The following is an 18,411-nucleotide window of genomic DNA, read 5'->3' as shown; positions in this document are numbered from 1 at the left end:
GAATGTTACTTTTTTATTGTTATAAAAAATCAATTAATGAAGTAATTCTAAAATAATGGTAACATAGGAAAGGGAGAAACTGGAGAGATTGCATGCAGGAACCATGGACATGGACTGGGGAAGGGAGGGATTGCTGGGGGAGGGGGTGCTGGGCGGGGGTGAGCAAAGGGGAAAAAAATGGAAGTATTGTGACAATATAATCTATAAAATTAATAAAAACAAAAAAATTTTAAAAATTGCATGCCCTTCTTAGGTTAAAGAGTAAATCACAATATAAATTTTAATCTGTTTAGAAATTAATGACAACATGAGAGCATTGAATATCAAAATCCATGGAATGTAGCCAACAATTCACAGAGGATATTTTATAGCCACAAATACATTTACCAAGGAAAAAAGACATAAAAAGTAAATGAACCAAGCATTCAATTCAAGAAGTTTTAAAACACACATACACAAAGCCCAATAAATTTCTATTGCTGTTAAAATAACAATAAAATCCAGTGAAACTAATTGCTAAAAGCCTATTATTTGAAAAGCTGAATAAAGCCATCAAACCTTTAGTATCAAGATAAAAAAGAGAAGACATAAGAAAATACCATTAGGAATGAAAATGGGAACAAAACTACAAATAAGATTTTTAAATTATGAGCAAAACTTGACACATGATTTACTAACACAATTTAAATTCTAATTGAAATAAAAACTTTTAAAGAAAGCACAAAATACTGAAATTGACTCAAGCAGAAGAAAAGCTAAATAAACCAATAATAATGGGGAAAATAAAAAAGGCATTAAAAAAAGTTACCCTTTGGAATGAGTGTATTCTATCAAACCTTGAACATAAAAACTTTCAGAAAAAAAAGTTAGAAAGTGTCCCAATTTACATTATGAGGCTAGAATAACCCTGATACAAAACAAATAACAAAAACAAAACAAAACAAAAAAATCCCTGAGGGTAATATAAATAGAAAAACCCTAAGTCAACCTTACTGAACACAGAGACAACTTTTACAGAGAAAATTTGAGCAAGTTGATTGCAGCAATCTGTTAAGTAGGGTTTATCCTAGGGATTCAAGATTGGTTCAGAGTTAGAAGAAGCCATTCATTTAGTTATCTGCATTAACCAGTCAATTAAAAAAAAAAAAAAAACTTTTGAAGGAAATATCCACCCCCTGCCTTTCCCCGAAGGAATGTGGTTCCCTAAAGAGACATAGTGATACAGAGAGATCTGATTAAGATCACTGGGGAGAAGTAGGAAAGGCCATAGGAGGAGTGTCCTGAGGCAATGGAAAGAAGTTTCAGATGGGATTGGCTGAGAAGCTGAATGCTTCCAGAGCCAATGGAAATAAAAAGAGTTATTCTGGCTCCTGAGCTGGCTGTCTCTCAGGCTCTGGCTTGGAATCTGTCTGGCTCTCGGTCTCTTCTTCCTTAAGGGTGTTTGCATTTCCCAACAGAGAGTATTTTGGATGGGAAGGAACTCCAGGCACAGCCTAGGATTAGGCTGGCCTGACAGAGTGGCAGGTTTCTCTGGCTGTTGTAGAGGGAACAGATGCTGAGGCAGAAGACCGCCATTCTTCCAAAATTGTGTTGCTTTTGTATCTTATGTTGTTTTGGTTTGTAAATTAACCTTATAGAAATAAAAGAACTGAAAACTAACAGGGGAAAAGCTAGGAGACTCCAGGTGTTAGAGTTTAGTATTAATTGATATACTTAAGTAGTTAAAGCTGTGACTTGGTAGGCTTAAGTGACTGCTTTGGAATAAAGACTCCTTTCCTTTGTCACTAAACCTTTGCCTCTGGAATTTTGCCTAGAGGGTAGTGGCGGGCAATAGACTCCAACTTGCTGTTCGGTAACAATGGCACTGAAGGCTCAGGTTCTTTTCCCTCTGCCATTAAAACCTATTTCCCAAATTGGGGCTGTTCCTACAGCCTGGGTACTAGAATGGAAAAATACATGGAGCAGAGCTGAAGCAGCTGGCCTGTGGCCACTCATTGTAACATGAATGACAGATAAGTGTTTGTTGTAGAAAAAAAAAATTAGCCCTGGCCTGTGTGGCTCAGTTGTGAGTCCATCAGTAAATCAAAAGGTCACAGTTTAATTCCAAATCAGGGCACATGCCTTGGTTGCAGTTTGGTCCCAGTCGGAGCATGTGGGAGAGGCAACCAATGGATGTTTTCCTCTCTTACATCGATATTTCTGTCCCCCTGTCTTTTCCTCCCTCCCTCCCCCTCTCAGTAAGCTCTCCCTTCCTCTCTCTAAAAAAAAGAAATGAAAAAAAAAAAAGTCCTCAGGTGAGGATTAAAAAAATTTTTAAACTTTTGTGCTTTGAAGTGTTACCAGAGGGAACCAAGTTTAATTACTCAGTAGTTGCCAGCCAAAAGAAAACTCCAAGATGATTGAATGAGAAGGAATGAATTTTACTGCTGAGCCAGGAAGCAAGAATACATCAGAGGTCACTTTCCAAAAACTGTGTACTTGAACAAAAGATCGAATTCATCTTCCTTCAGGGAAATCATGCATAAACATCATGGTGAGCTATGTCATCATGTATTGGTGGGAATATTCCTAAGCATGCACAGTTAGAAAACAAGCAATATATCTGGAAAAAGTCCAGCCATTGTTAATATAACAAGAATGGTTTGCACGACACTGATGTAACCCAGCAGCCAAGGGAAGTGGACTGGAATGCGCATGTATGAACAATGGCAACTTCACTGCACTGGTCAGTGGGGGCGGTAGACACCATTGAGTGAGGTTGTGTACTGTGTGGCCAACCCATTAAAAATGGCTGAGTGAGTAGAGCAACAAATCTGCATTAAATTTTGCATTAAACTTGAACATTACTATGTGAAAACTATTCAGATGCTTCGGAAGGCTTTCTGGTACAATGCAATGAGTGCAGCAAAAATAAAAGTGTGGCACAAACACTTCAAAGTTAAAGCAAGGTCAAGACTATGTTAATTGTGTTCTTTGATTGGGAAGGTGTTGTCCATAACGAATACTCCCTTCTAGGTCAAACAATTAATAAGGAGTACTGCCTCAACATTCTCCATTGGTGAGAGATGCAATATGATGAAAATGGCCATAGATATGGGCAACTGGTGATTGGCAGCTTCATCACAACAATGCACCCACCATGCATCACTTCTCATGCAGAGTTTTTTGGCAAGACATCAAATCACCCAGGTGACTCAGCCCCCCTACAGCCCAGATTTGGGACCCTGCAACTTCTGGCTTTTCCTAAAACTAAACTCACCTTTGAAAGGGAAGAGATTTCAGAGCATCACTGAGATTCAGGAAAATACGATGGGGCAGCTGATGACGATTCCAGCAAAGGATTTTTTTCCACTCTATTGTTTATTTACTGCATTTTCTTTCTGTTTCTTGCTGTTCATTTTTGTATTATTTATTCTATTACAGTTGTCCCAATTATTTTTCCTTTTTGCCTCGCTCCACGAAGTCCACCCCTCTGACCCACGATCACCAACAAGTGATTTTGCAGTGTTTTGAACAGTGAAAGAGAGACACTGGGAGAACTGTGTGAAGTCCCAACGTGCCTACTTTTAAGGGGATGTACAATGTTTCTTGTATCATGTGTTTTCTTCAATAAATGTCTCTATTTTCCATACACGGCCAGATATATTCTGGACAGGCCTCGTATATTGCGTGTTCAAAAATAGTGGAAAACCTCTGTCCCTGGCAGGAGAGTTTAGTATTATATTAAGAGTATAATAAGAAAAATTTGAGGAGGTCACTAGAGGGTCTTCCAAGTCACTTAATCTGGCTTCAGACGATTTCAGCCAGATCAGTCCTTGGCCCTGTAAAACATCCCGGACTTGTTTCTGAAAAACAACTCTAGAAATCACCAATGTCAGGGATGGCATCAGCATTAAAGTTAAGTTTAATCAAGTTTCAGCCTTCCTGCTAAACACTTAGCAAATTACAGGATATGGTTACATACACCTTATAAAATCTAGGATGATTTAAGAGGGTTTACAGGTTAATCTAAGCAAAGTTATGAATTCTCAATAAAAGTCTATGCTAGATTACCTACTAGGAAGGATGGATACACACACACACACACACACACAAAATGACACCACCAAGGAAGTGAAGACAATCCATAGAATGGGAAACAATATTTGGAAACCATAAATATGATAAAAGACTGTGTCTAGAATATATAAAGAACTCTTAATAACTTAATAATAAAAAGATGACCAAATTTAAAAGTGGGCAAAAATCTGAATAGCTATTTCTCCAAGAAGATACACAAATGATCAATACACAAATGAAAAAAACCCTTAACTTCATTAGCCATCAAGGAAATGCAAATTAAAATCACAGTGAGAAACTACTTCACACACAAAGATCGGTAAAATTAAAAAGAAAAATAATGTGTTACAAAGGATCTGAAGAAATCAGAGCCCTCGTGCATTGATGATGGGAATGCAAGATGATGCAGCTACTTTGGAAAAGTCTGCTGGATCCATAAAAGATTCAACATAGAGTTGCCATATGACTCAGTAATTCAACTCTTAGGTACACATCCAAGAGAACAGGAAACACATGTCCACACAATTTGTTACAGGAATAAACAGCAGCATTATTCATTATAGTCAAAAGGTAAAAGCAGCCTAAATGCTCATCCAACTGATGAGTGGACAAATAAAATGTGACATATCCATACAATGGAATGTTATTCAGCAATAAAAAGAAATAAAGTTCTACCTCTTGATACAACATGGATGAACCTTTAAAAATATCATGCTAAGTGAAAGGAGCCCATCACAAGACATCATATATTATATAATTCTATTATATACAATTACTAGAATAGGCAAATCCATAGAGACAGAAAGTATATTTGTGGTTCCCTAAAACTCGGGGTGGAAAGGTGGAAGAAGGAAGGGAAGTGATTTTTGATGGGTATTGGCTTTAGGGGGATGGATGAAAATGTTCTAAAATTGATTGTGAGGATGGTTGCACAACACTGATAGCGCTAAAGCCATTGAATGGTACACTTAAAATCATATAGCATGTAACTTATAGCTCAATAAACCTGATATTAAAAAATAAGAACACACAAGCATATATTTTATATTATTTTCAACGTACTTAACATATACATAAACAGTATGTGATATTATTATATTTAAAATGTTTATGTACAGTATATGATACTACATCTTTGGCACCTTATTTTTTCACTCAAAATTATCTGATAAACCCATTAATAAGCTTTAATGTTATGAATAAAATCTTAATTATTCAATCCTAAAATAAATACTAAAGGAAAAGCCTTCACTTGATCCCAGTACCTTGCCAGCTGTCCCATTTCACTGCTGCCCTTCAGAACCAAACTTCTTAAGAGATTTTACATATACAATTTCTACTTCCTTACCTGCCCTTTATTCTACCCCCATTGCATTGAAATTGCTCATCAAAGTCACCACCAACCTCTGTAGTACCACAAATAACATATTTCATCTTAAGATGCACATTTAAAAGAATTTTCCAACATCTCTAAACTGAAATTGGTGCCAGTGGAAATGGAGTTCTTTCAGCATCACAAGAAAATCATTCCAGGAGATCCACATATGGGAGATTGTGGCATGGTAGGATTTATTTGTGGTGCTGTTACTGGACAGGGACTGGCTCAGGACAGGTCTGCCTGAGGCCAGCCTGTAGTGTGTGGGTTCTTGACTTAATGTAGTAAAGATTTCACAACAGGAGTCCAGGTGATTTTGAGAGTACATTTATTAAGGCTGGGGACAGTGAAACAAAGGACTTAGGGTAGAAGCAACAGAAGAGAGCCTAGACAGGGCTCTGCTTTGGCTCCCTAGAAATGTTATAGGAAATGAGTGAGCCAAGGTGGGGCTGCTTTTACCTCGCTGAGAAGTCAGAGAAAAGGTGGGCTTTGGGGATAGAATCAAAGGGTAAGCCCAGGACAAGCTGCTGCTGCCCACTGCTGCCTCGGTTGCAAGTCCATAGGAACCTTTAGAGTTTAGGAGGAAGTAAAAAGTTTAAACCCAGGAAGGGGCATGGGTATGCTCTAGAATGAGCCTGCACGCAGTCTTCATATTGAGGGTTTTTATCTCTGTTCTGTGGGTGAGAATCTTAAGGGAAAATGTCAGCAGAATAGAATAGTCATCAGTTTTCTAGATGCATTTTTAATATACTGATTCATCAGAATGAGTGTATAGGGGAGTCTGGGATTATTCTTTAGTCTGCTTTACTGTTTTACTTTTATCTTGTGTCTGTCTGGCTCTAATGGGGTTTTTGTTATTTATTCCCCTGATTCATCTGTCCTTGGGTTTAGCTTGCACAAATGGCACTTATTGGGTCTCTGTTTTCTATTTCCCAGATAAGGGTGATTTAAGCTATTGTGTAGTCCCAGGTTAGCCCTGGCTGGTTTGGCTCAGTGGATTGAGCATCGGCCTGCGAGCTAAGTGTCGCCGGTTCGATCTTCCAGTCAGGGCACATCAGAGAAGGAAAACTCTGACTCCAAAAAACCTCCGCTGCCTTGCGGCATACCTCTTCAGGGGAAAGGCTAAGGGAGTAAACCCTGACAGAAAATCTGGAGCCAGAGTCCCTAAGGCGGTTTGACATTGTAGTCAACACCGGCAACTCCTGCGGCGCACCTGAAGCCAAGCTGTATTGACTCCGTCTTTCCCTTGGACCCTTCAGCTGCGAAGAGAGGGGGGGTCTGCTGCATGTGCAACAGCAGACCCTCCATATCACCCTGCCCAGGCTCTGTAGCTTCAGCTTCACTGGAGAGGACACTCCAGCGTCATCGCAAGATGTCGATTCAACACGGGAGGAGACAGATACCGTGTCACTTCCGAGTCAGACTGCACAGCCATTCTCGGCGGTGCAGATAGACTCTTAAGAAGCTACACCATCGTCTCTCGAGACGGACGGCTGCCGCCGCCGCCGCCGCCGACGTAGTCCCAGGTTAAGGAAGAGAGGTATAAACCATTTGCTCTCAAGTGTCCTTGGTTAGGGAAGATAAGGTCTTGTAATTCATTAGCTGGCTGTAAGTTGTTCAAATTATTTGGCCTTGTTTAATTTTGTCTCAGTTTCCTTATTCTACTTGGTAGGAATTTTCCTAGCTTTTTACTATGCTGCCACAGTGCCAGATGCAAAATCAAATGAGTGTCTCTCCAGGTTTCCCAGTATCCCATTTCTGTCCCACTGTTACAGAACCCCTGGGCTACTCCAGTTGAAAACAAACCCACGGGCTCTTTAGTTAGGGGCCCGTTTGCCCGCCGCCAAAATTATAACTCTCAATACCAGAGTTTAGTGAAAAGAAAAAGAATAGTTTATTTAACAGTTACATAGATTTAATTATTTGCGGATTTCTGTTGTTAAGTCTTATGTTCTTTAAAACACCCACAAACACATATCCTTGCCTCCCCACTACCAAACCAGGCTAGTTTTAGGAAAGTCAGAGAAACCGTTTCCCTACTTTCCAAACACAGTTCAGCTTTACCAGCAGCTGCCAATCATTCAATCTGATTGGGGAGGTCCTTTCTGTGCTGTGGTGCCCTCCAGCTCTCAATGCAGGACCGCCTGGATTCTCAGCCTCCTTGCAAACTGCCTTCTTCCTGCAAACCGCATGGATCTTCTCTCCTTCTCAAAACCGCATGGCGAGAGCCTCTTAAAGAAGCCTGGAGACCCCTTCTCCAAGCCACATGGAGAAGGCCCCTTCACCAAGCCACGTGGAGGGAGCACACGAGAGCGAGAGAGCGAGACCCCGAGAGTGAGCGCGCGAGCGAGAGCGAGAGAGCTAAAATGTCCGCAGCTGCTTATATATCCCTGACTATGTCCTCTTGTTACAGAACCCCTGGGCTGCTCCAGTTGAAAACAAACCCACGGGCTCTTTGGTTAGGGGCCTGATTGCCCGCCGCCAAAATTATAACTCTCAATACCAGAGTTTGGTGAAAAGAAAAAGAATTGTTTATTTAACAGTTATATAGATTTAGTTATTTGTGGATTTCTGTTATTAAGTCTTATGCTCTTTAAAATACCCACAAACACATATCCTTGCCTCCCCCCCCCTTCCAAACCAGGCTAGTTTTAGGGAAGTCACAGAAACCGTTTCCCTACTTTCCAAACACAGTTCAGCTTTACCAGCAGCTGCCAATCATTCAATCTGATTGGGGAGGTCCTTTCTGTGCTGTGGTGCCCTCCAGCTCTCAATGCAGAACCACCTGGATTCTCAGCCTCCTTGCAAAACTGCCTTCTTCTTGCAAACCGTGTGGATCTTCTCTCCTTCTCAAAACTGCATGGCGAGAGCCTCTTAAAGCAGCCTGGAGACCCCTTCTCCAAGCCACATGGAGAAGGCCCCTTCACCAAGCCATGTGGAGGGAGCACACACGAGAGAGCGAGAGCGAGAGAGCCCGAGAGCTAGAGTGAGAGCCCGAGTCAGAGCGCGAGAGTCTCAGAGTGAGAGCACGAGCGAGAGCCAGAGAGAGTCCGAGTCAGAGCGCCAGAGCGAGAGCCAGAGTGCCAGTGAGAGCCAGAGCCCGAACGAGAGCTTGAGAGACTCTCAGAGCCAGAGCCAGAGAGAGTCTGAGAGCGAGAGTCCCAGAGTGAGAGCATGAGCGAGAGCCAGAGAGAGTCTCAGAGTCCGAGCGCCAGAGCGAGAGCCAGAGTGCCAGTGAGAGTCTGAGAGCGAGCATCTGAGAGAGTCTCTGAGTGAGAGCCCGAGCCTGCCAGAGAGTCTCAGAGTGAGAGCACGAAAGAAAACCAGAGAGAGTCTGAGCGCCAGAGCCAGAGCGCGAGAGCGAGAGCCACAGCGCCAGTGAGAGCCAGAGCCTGAACGAGAGCTTGAGAGAGTCTCAGAGCCAGAGCCAGAGAGAGTCTGAGAGCGAGAGTCCCAGAGTGAGAGCATGAGCGAGAGCCAGAGAGAGTCTCAGAGTCCGAGCTAAAATGTCTGCAGCTGCTTATATATCCCTGACTGCGTCATCTGACGCAGTGGGCGTTGCAAACAGTTCTGACCATTCACAGAACCTTACGTAGGCTCTGTGTGCTTTCCATACCGTCCCCTGGTTCAAGACTCCTCCCATCTGCCTGAGGCTTTGGATGCATTAAAGCCATTTGCATAAGAAAGACAGTAGCCACCAGCCTCAGGCATGTGGAAGCATTTGAAAAGCTGCTTACTTCTCCCCATCCCCCAGCAGCAAACTCTGGGGATTTTTGGACTCCCCTGTTTCTGTAACACTCTGATGCAGTGGGCGTTGCAAACAGTTCTGACCATTCACAGAACCCCACGTAGGCTCTGTGTGCCTTTTCCATACCGTCCCCTGGTTCAAGACTCCTCCCATTGTTAGAAACAAGGTCATAGTGACTCCCAAACCAGAAGCAAAGTCATTGGTAACAAAAGGCAAATGTAATTAAAGGGTCTTAAGGGCAAATGTAATTAAAGGATCTCTGAGAAGGGAGTGGATAACATTAGCATATTCACAAATCACAATAGGGGCATTTAGATGAACGCGTTAGATTGTACCTCCGGAGTATCCAGTCATGGAGAAACGGGGAAGGAGGAGAGGGGAGGGGAAACTAGTTGCGCTAGGGTGGGGAAGCTAAGACTATAAAACCAGGTTCCTTTGTCTACTTGGGGCGCACATTCTCCTGGCTATGAGGGTGCGCCCGGCTCTGCTCAAGTCCTGTGTCCCGGTTTTTATTGTGAGCGTTTCTCACACCATCTACCTGAGGCTTTGGATGCATTAAAGCCATTTTGCATAAGAAAGACATTGGCCACCAGCCTCAGGCATGTGGAGGCATTCTAAAAGCTGCTTCCTTCTCCCCATCCCCCAGCTGCAAACTCTGGGGTTTTTTTGGACTCCCCTGTTTCTGTAACACCACAATGGAAAAAAAAAAAAAAAATCCAGTCTTGTCTTCATCAAGGCCAAAACAAAGGCCAGCATTCAGAATTTCCATGTCATATTAAGGCTTAGTCCTTTGGTGCCTGTGCAGTCTGCCATGGGCCCCAGGTGGCTGCTAGACCCACATGGTTGCTACAGATGTGTGAATGAAGAGACGAGAGTGTGTTACTGGGCAAGAGAGGGAAGGGCTTGTGCTGGGATTATATTATCTCTGGCTTGGGCTGGACCAGGCACTTTTTCAGACCAACCAATTTCCCTAGCTTTCAGGGGCTTCGCCTCCTAACCTCCTGTATTCCCATCCCAGGACAGACTGACAGGCCTCTCTATTTGCCACCTTGGCTCCCATTACGCCTGTGCTTACCTCTCCCTGTCGTTTGAGTGAGTGGACCCATGAGACTGAAAAAATGGTCCTTTCTCCCTGTAAGAGGGAGGGAGGGGCATTAATCGCCCTTTGTGAAGGAAATGCTGTGATCCCGTGGGGAGAGTGTGAAGTTATACCTACCTGATTAAATAGGCTTATGCTTCCTAGTTGCTTATGCTTATTAAGGCTGATTCCCTTTGCTTCTTTCCTTTATTAATATCTAACTACCTATGCTAACAGGATGTCTTATGGTTAAAGGCATCTAATCATTCCAAATGCTAGCATTTTTGCCTTAGTTGTACATAAAATAATGTGATTCTTATAATAAATGGCATCTTATATTCAGTAAAACATAGAACAGTGGACAAATTTGTCATTTTACCAGTCTTTCACCTATGGTGACCCAAACTAGCCTCAACCTCCTTGAATTTTTTTTCTTCTGGCTCCCATAAACACCTTCTCCCCTAATTTTCCTTCCACCTTTTGCCCATTCCTAAGTGTCCTTTACTGGTTCAAATGGTGGGCACTCAAGTCTCCTTCAGTAATTAATTCTCTCTGTGATAGCTACGTTGATTACAGCTTGTGCTCAAACCTCTCCTCAGCAGTCCAAACTTAAATCTGCCTTCAAAGTTCACATTCCTACTTGAATGTCTAAAAGGCATTTCTAGCCAACATGTCTAAAATGAAACTCCTGGTCCTCCCCACTAAACTTCAATCTGTTTCTCAAGTTAGAAATCTGATAATCATCCATGATTTCTTTTCTCCCATTTCTTATTCATCACGAAATCTTATCTAATCTACCTGCAGTATATATCTAAAGTATGTCTGTTACAGAAACAGGGGAGTCCAAAAATCCCCAGAGTTTGCTGCTGGGGGATGGGGAGAAGTAAGCAGCTTTTCAAATGCTTCCACATGCCTGAGGCTGGTGGCTACTGTCTTTCTTATGCAAATGGCTTTAATGCATCCAAAGCCTCAGGCAGATGGGAGGAGTCTTGAACCAGGGAACGGTATGGAGAAAGCACACAGAGCCTACGTAAGGTTCTGTGAATGGTCAGAACTGTTTGCAACGCCCACTGCGTCAGATGACGCAGTCAGGGATATATAAGCAGCTGCAGCCATTTTAGCTCAGACTCTCTCAGACTCTCGCTCTGACTCTGTCTGGCGCTCGGACTTTCTCTGGCTCGTGCTCTCACTCTGAGACTCTCTCAGACTCTCGCTCTCGCTCTGGCACTCTGGGACTCTCTCTGGCTCTCACTCGTGCTCTCACTCTGACTCTGACTCTCTCAAGCTCTCGTTCAGGCTCTGGCTCTCACTGGCGCTCTGGCTCTGGCTCGCGCGCTCTCTCGCACGCTCGCTCTCGGGGTCTCGCTCTCGCTCTCGAGTGCTCCCTCCACGTGGCTTGGTGAAGGGGCCTTCTCCATGTGGCTTGGAGAAGGGGTCTCCAGGCTGCTTTAAGAGGCTCTCGCCATGCGGTTTTGAGGAGGAGAGGAGATCTGCGCAGTTTGCAGGAAGAAGACAGTTTTGCAAGGAGGCTGAGAATCCAGGTGGTTCTGCATTGAGAGCTGGAGGGCACCACAGCACAGAAAGGACCTCCCCAATCAGATTGAATGATTGGCAGCTGCTGGTAAAACTGAACTGTGTTTGGAAAGTAGGGAAACGGTTTCTGTGACTTCCCTAAAACTAGCCTGGTTTGGAAGGGGGGAGGCAAGGATATGTGTTTGTGGGTATTTTAAAGAGCATAAGACTTAACAACAGAAATCCGCAAATAATCTAAATCTATATAACTGTTAAATAAACAATTCTTTTTCTTTTCACCGAACTCTGGTATTGAGAGTTATAATTTTGGCGGCGGGCAATCGGGCCCCTAACTAAAGAGCCCGTGGGTTTGTTTTCAACTGGAGCAGCCCAGGGGTTCTGTAACATGTCCACTTTCCCCATCCCCTGAATCCAGACCACCACCATCTCTAGGCTACACCACAGGCTCCCCACTCAACACTTCCTCTTTTCTCTCTTTAGTATAATTTACAGTGGCCAGACGGGATCATCCTATAAAATACATGGGACCACGTTCCTCTCCTGCTTACAATCTTAAGGGCTGTCTACTACAGTCAGGCCTTATTAGGCCTGTGTGATATGATAGAATCAGAAATATATATTTTGGTCTTTGTCTTAGCTCCAGGTCAGAACTTCTAACACCCTTGTAAGTTCCTAAGTGATAAGAACCACAGAAACATCTTTTGTTGTAATATTGGCTTTTATCATGGTTCCTGAACCAGCTCTGAGCACACCTCTTGAGTAGTAAAGGTGATATCTTTTGTTATTTAAAACAAGCCCTTTTCAACCACACCTGAGTTTGTTAAGGAGGTGACTTTAGGAAAACCCCTAAGGATGGGGCCTGGATGTCAGGGGAACCAACCCTGTACTGTAATTAGAGGATTGGAACTTTTAGACCCAGCCCCTGACCTCTGGGGAGAGGAGAGAGGCTAGAGGTTGAGCTCATCACTAATGGCAAATGATTTAATCATCATGTTAACCTACTGAAACCTCTAAAAAAGCCCTAACTGAAGGGCTTTGGAGAGATTCTGGGTTAGTGAACAAGAACACATTCATGTTCAGGGTGGTGGTACATCTCAAACTCCCTAGGTGAGGCAGGATAGTAAGAAGTTAGGAAAATTCCTTGGCAAGTGGAATGGGGAAATTGAGATAGCTGATTTAAACTGGCCTCACTTAGCACTCTGACTCACCTGCCTCCTTCTCCCTTGTATGACCACTCCCTTAAGCTTAAGCCCTGAGGGTAATGAGGTTCTGATCCACATCAAATAATCTTAGGAACAAAGCCTTGGGTCTGTTCACCAGAGTTTTGGTTAAACTAGAGATAAAATCTAGGCCTCAGTTGTTTCAGTACCAGGCCCAGAAAATAGCAAAACCAGATGAAGTGATGCCAAGGCTGACATCATGACCAGATGCAATGGCCAATAACATCCTAACCCTAGCGCCAACCAATAAGTAGAGATCAATACCCTGACCCTATACACGCATTTTGATAGATCAGCATATTAAATACACCTGGAAAGCTGACAAATAATCTCCTGAGGTCCTCCCCTAAAATTCCCTTCAGAAAACAGAAAAACCCTTAAGATAAAGGACCCAGTGCATGTGTGTGCACTCTCTCTCTAGCATGCCCAATTTCCCATCTTCCTTCCTAGGGCGCTTCTCCAAAGGCCCTTCTTTTGCCTCCATAACTTATTTCCCGGGTTCATGCAGCTCAGCTGGTTCACTTCTCTCTGTGACTTTCTAAAGGGCCAAGGCAGACACACTTAAGCTTGACTCTTCCTCATGTTTCCAAAGGGCCAAGACAGCTCCACCTAGGCTCGCTCCTGTTGCTATGATTTTGCCTCTTCTATCTTAAGCTCTTCCTCTTTTCCACCGACCCCCAGCTTTAATAAATGTACTCTCAAAAACACCTGAATTCATATTGTGAAAGCTTTCCTGCACGAAGTCGAGAACCAAGAGCCTCAAAGCATCACTAACACGGGCAGAAGCTCCTATGCTGGGACCTCACCCTGTGTATCTCGTCATCTGATTGTTCATCTGTATTCTTTAATATATCCCTTGAAGTAAATCAATAATAGTAAGTCCTCTGTTTCCCTGGGTTCTGTGAGCCTTTATAGCAAATTATTAAACCGGAGGAGAGGGTCACGGAAACCTCTGATTTGTAGCTAAATCTGATAGATGTTGTGGGTGACCTGGGAACCCACTATGACTTGTGTCTGAAATGGGAGCAGTCATGTAGGATTGAGCCCTTAACCTGTGGGGTCTGTGCTGACTCCTGCTATTGTCAAACCCAAGTTAAACTGTACGACATGTGGTCTGTGACTGTATAATTATTTGATTGGTAAGGAAAATCCACACAACTGTTGGAAGTGTTCTGAATGTAGAAAAAGCTTTCCATTCAACCTGCAAACTGAGCATGGTCTGGTTTCGCCCAGCTCTGCCATCACCTCTTGCTCCTGCTCTGCTTCAGCCACATCGACTCTTTCCTTGTGACTGGCTCTTTCCCAGTCTTCCTCATGGAGATTCCACCTCCATAAAGGCAACTTCCTGAGTCATCCCTGCTTGGTTCAGTCCCATAGTACTGGATTGCTTCCTCAGTCTCCCTTCCCTTCACTGACTGAAGTCTACCCCAGCTGCCAACCAAGCAGAGACCACGTCTGATTTGTCCCCATCAAGGCCTGGGACTCTCAAGATGGATTTGTGCAAATGAATGAGGGAATCAGACATATTCATCAAATATCTGCACAGCTTTCATAGGAAGGGCTCATCTTGGAAGGTTCCAGAAGGGAAATCTTGGACGAGATCTTTCAAACAGATGTTTCTGCTAAATCACAGGTATTGAGTTGGCCAAAGTTTGGTGTTTTCCCCATAAGATGGTTCTAGTAGTGCTTAGTTGTCTTTAACTTCATTCAAAATAATTTTGTTAGATTGTATTGTGACAGCTCTCATATCAGCATGTATTAAAAAATAAACTTATCTTCTGGTCAAGATGGCAGTGTAGGCAGACATGGCTTGCCTCTTCATACAACCATATCAAAACTACAACTAAAATGTAGAACAACCATCTCTCAGAACCATCAGAAATCGAGTTGACTGGAAGTCTGACAACCATGGAATTAAAGAAACCACATATATCCAGACTGGCAGGAGAGGTGCAGATGTGGAATGGGCTGATCCCATACACATGTATGGTGGATAAAAAATTCTGAAGGGGAATCTTGGGAGTGAGGAGTGTCAGCCCCACACCAGGCCCCACAGCCCAGGGTTCCAATGCGAGGAAGATAAGTCCCCATAACTTCTGGCTACAGAAACCAGCAGGGATAGAGTCGGTGGAAGAAACTTCTGGAGCCCCAAGTAGTTCCTCTTAAAGAACCCACATACAATCACCTACTCAGGCTCACTCCCTTTGAGCTCCAGCACTGGGGTAGCAGCTTGAAAGGCACCAGTGGTATACAGGGAGAGAGTGGTGTTTGGCATTAAGGTGGGCAGTGGTCATTGTCCCTTTTCTAAACCCTCCCTCCATGAAGCCAGCAAGTTGGTGCCATACCTGAGACTCCATCAACCTGGATAACACTATTTGACCTGCCTCGGAGATCCCCAGAGACTCTGTACCACCCAACTTACACAAGCCCACACAAGCTGCGTTTTCATATGAATGGCTGGTCTTGGCTCATGCTTCACAACTTCCTAAATTCTATGAAACAAACAACAGCTGGCCTCAGTGAGTCCCAGGTCTAGCACCAACTAGCAGCAGGCAGCCTCGATTCACAATTTGGCTTCACCCGAGAATCTCCAAGCCCAGCAGAAGTAGCAGTCATCTCAGATTGCTTTATAACTAAGGCAGGGTGGCCCCAGGCAAAACACAAGTGGGGGCTGACCTTAGCCTGCACCACTTGAGAAACCCAGGGCCAGCACATCCGGTGGACAGCTACGGACCCACATCAGAGCACCACAACCCTGCCTCTGCACAGCTGATCCTCCAGAAGGTGGAGAATGGTGGTAAGTGGTCACAGCCAATCCTTGCAACTGACAGGCCTGGGTAAATCCCTCCAATTGACCTGCCAAAATCAACCAAGGCTCACCTATAAGAGAAAGTGTACTCAGCTCATACAAAGAGCACACCTTGAGTATCCAGATGGGGTGACAGGGGAGGCTGTGCCACTGGACCCTGCAGAGTACCTACTACATTAGTCATGCTACCAAGACAAGGAGTCATAGCCACTCTACCTAATACATAGAAACAAGCATAGGCAGGTGGCCAAAATGAGACAAAGAAACATGGCCCAAACGAAAGTACAGATCAAAACTCCAGAAAAAGAGCTACATGAAATGGAGATAAGCAATCTATCAGATGCAAAGTTCAAAACACTGGCTATAAGAATGCTCAAAGAACTTAGTTAGGACCTCAGCAGCATAGAAAAGGTCCAGTCAGAAACAAAGGATACACTAACTGAAATAAAGAACAGTTTACAGGGCAACAAGTTGAGAGACTGAAGCCAAGAATCAAATCAATGATATGGAACATAAGGAAGCAAAAAATAACCAATCAGAACAAGAAGAAAAAAGAATCCAAAAAATGAGGATAGTATAAGCTACCTCTGGGATAACTTCAAGAGATCCAACAATCGCATCATAAAAGTGCCAGAAGGTGAAGAGAAAGAGCAAGAAATTGGAAACCTTTGCAGGCTAGAAGGGATTGGCAAGAAATATTCAGTTATGAAAAGCCAAGATTGCTGTACCCAGCAAATCTATCATTTAGAATCGAAGGGCAGATAGAACTTCCCAGACAAGAAAAAACTAAAGGAGTTCATCATCACCAAACCATTATTATATGAAATGTTAAAGGGACTTAAGAAAAAGATCAATACTATGAACAATAAAATGGCAAAAAATACAAATCTATCAACAGTTGAATCTAAAAAACAAACTAAGTGAACAAGAACAGACAGAATCATAGTTTTGTTGGTTGCCAGATGGAAGGAGCGTGGGAGAATTGGGTGAAGAGGTGAGGGGATTAAGAAGTATGAATAGGTAGTTACAGAATAGCCATGGGGATGTAAAGTACAATATAGGAAATGGAATAGCCAAAGAACTTACATAAATGACCCATGGACATGAACAATGGTCAGGAGATTGCTTGAAGGACTGGGAGGTACTGGATGGAGGGGTGCCAAAGGGGGAAAAATTGGGACAACTGTAATAGTATAATAAAATATAACTTTAAAAACAAAAAAAAGACTTATTAAATTGCATTTTTGTATAGCCATTTTAATATTGAAGGTGGAAGAAAATACACAACATTTTCAGCGTATTATGCTTTATTATTTCAAGAAGGGTAAAAATGCAACTGACATGCAAAAAAAGGTTTATGCAGTATATGCAGGTGCTGTGACTGATCTAATGAGTCAAAAGTGATTTAAAAGTTTCATGCAGAAGATTTCTTGCTTGAACGATTCTCCCCAGTCAGGTAGACCAGCTGAAGTTGACGGTGATAAAATTCAGACACTAATTGAGAACAATCAACGTTTTGCCACAGGCAATAGCCAACATACTCAAAATATCCAAATCAATAGTTATTGTTTAAAATGAAAAATGTCTATTATTTTATGGGAAAAACCATATGGACTTTTTGGCCGAAACAATAAAACAAAAACAAAAAAACCCTTTAAAACTGTGTCCCCAGCCATTCACAGAGAAGCTGATCAAAAAGCTTGGCATTTCTAGGATGGCCATCCTGACAAGATGAACAGTGTGGACAAAAAAAAGGGTCACATACTAAACCTGACCAACTCAGGGAATGCATGGTGGATGTTACAAACTGAGACCTAAAGTAACTACATAGGACGGTCTAAAATTAAAACTGCCTAACTAAAAGCAAGTCATGGGGGGTAGGGGGCGGGGCAGTGGAGAACAACTGGCGAAAAATTGGGCCAACTGTGATAGAACAGCAATAAAAAAACTTAAAACAAAGTCATGGAGTAGTCATGTCTTAGGCCTGTCTTGACAAAGGTCTATCTTTACCTTCACTGAGCCTACTGTCTTTCTGCATCTACAACATAACTTTGGAATCAAACCACAGAATCCCCTTTTATCCAGACCGCTCAGGGCAGTTTTCCACCAGAGCATCCAAACCAGGAACCTCTCATTGTTAAACTGTTGCCCAATATACCATCTTTGTGTTGTAAATATTAACTATCCTATACTCACCAATGTAAAAGAATTGTCTCATTTTACTTTTCACCCAATATCAACAATTTCCTGGCTTTGCTTTTTCCTGCCTCCTTCATTTCACTCTTCACCCAATTTCAAAAAATTCCCAGCTTTGCTTTTTCCTGTCTCCCTAACCTACCTCCAATGAATTTCATGCAACCCTCCTTATGCTTCCTCTTTTGATTATAATGTATAAAATAAACTGCAAAACTGCCTTTCTCCACATTTTCTCAATTTGTTGAGATTTTGCTTTCTGGCAATCGTCATCAGTTCAGTTCACATAAACTCATAAAAATTCTCTGCAGATTTGGATATTTCTGACATCAACAAGAATGTTGCTCAAATCAGAAATAAGGCCAGGTTATCTCCAATCCTTCTTGGTATACAAGT

This window comes from Furipterus horrens, unplaced genomic scaffold (assembly GCF_987537825.1).
Source record: "Furipterus horrens unplaced genomic scaffold, mFurHor1.1.pri manual_scaffold_8, whole genome shotgun sequence".
Lineage (NCBI taxonomy): Eukaryota > Metazoa > Chordata > Mammalia > Chiroptera > Furipteridae > Furipterus > Furipterus horrens.
The sequence above is the reverse complement of the archived record's forward strand: the minus strand, read 5'-3'. Positions refer to the sequence as shown.